Below are 1414 nucleotides of genomic sequence, written 5' to 3'. Positions count from 1 at the left end.
CGGGTCTCACGAAAAAGATATATATATATATATATAGGGGCTGGTTCAAATACTAACCAAGATTATTGTGTTAACTTTGTTAACCGATATTGGTCGTTGATTTGAACATCTAACGGTTGTGGTTTAATGAGAATAAGAATTTAATTATTTATTTAATATATTAATTAATAACATGTGAACAATGGATTCACAGGATAAAAATGTAAAAAGACGTTGTTTACATGAATCACAGAGCCTGATCACATGTTCATGTGAACGCATTGTGCATATGTATCGAAATGAACAACGACATGACATACTACTCAAAAATCATGTTCATATTCATGTGATGTAAGTTGTGCATATGTATCGATATCCATATATTTTGCCTTTGTTATGTGTTCATATGTTGTGTGTGTCATTATGTCTTAGTATCTCTTAATATGTGGTGTAATTGTTCATGTGTGTCAATATGAAAATATAATGCATTTCATACAGCTGAACACTAATGAATCGTAACATCTCTATTTATTTGATTTGTGCAGTTTCATATGTGTTAATGTGTGTCCATATCTCTTATAATCTGTTCATATTTGTTTCGAATTCAACTATATTTGCAAGAATATTTAATGGTTCACAACGGTAATAGCTGTTTATTTAAACAAAATAAATGTCATATTAATCACTTACCAATCGGAACGCTTTGATCATCTTCTTCATCATTGGAATTCGAATTCCGACCGTAGTCGTATCTTATTTTAACTTTGTCATTTCCATTGTTATCAATATAATTTACAATAGTATTATTCATATTACTCGAACGATACGGAAATCTTTTACACTTACAAAACGAATATCATTATATGTAGAACATCACTTGAAATCACGATCATGAATACAAATGAAGATAAAAATCAGAATTGCCTAATGATCAATTAGAGGGATCTTTAAGATTTGTAACTCCCAATTAATTATTAGGGAGTTACATAAAGGTCAAATTACATAATTACCCCTTGTATTTAATTTATAAGTTACATTTGAACATAAAGTAAAGAAAAAATATCATTGGTTAGTCTTGGTTAGTATAGTTAACACAAATTTCTTGGTTAGTATTTGAACCAACCTCTCTCTCTCTCTCTCTCTATATATATATATATATAGAGAGAGAGAGAGAGAGAGACTTGGGATCATATGAGACCAAGGTTTTTTCGTGATATACTGTGATACCATTGTGATACCAACTATGATGTCAACCCAAACCTTAAAAACAAAGATACACAATGTGATACCCATTGTAATACACAGTGTGATACTCATTGTGATATACTGTGATACCGATTTCACCGGAGATTGGAGGTCGGAGAGATGAGAGAGAAGAGTTTTTTTAAAAAAAATACCTAAAATATCCTCTAATTATAATTTTAACTCAAACTAC

This window comes from Cynara cardunculus (assembly GCF_001531365.2).
Source record: "Cynara cardunculus var. scolymus isolate 2C chromosome LG 2, CcrdV1, whole genome shotgun sequence".
Classification (NCBI taxonomy): Eukaryota; Viridiplantae; Streptophyta; class Magnoliopsida; order Asterales; family Asteraceae; genus Cynara; species Cynara cardunculus.
This window is presented reverse-complemented; position numbering follows the sequence as displayed.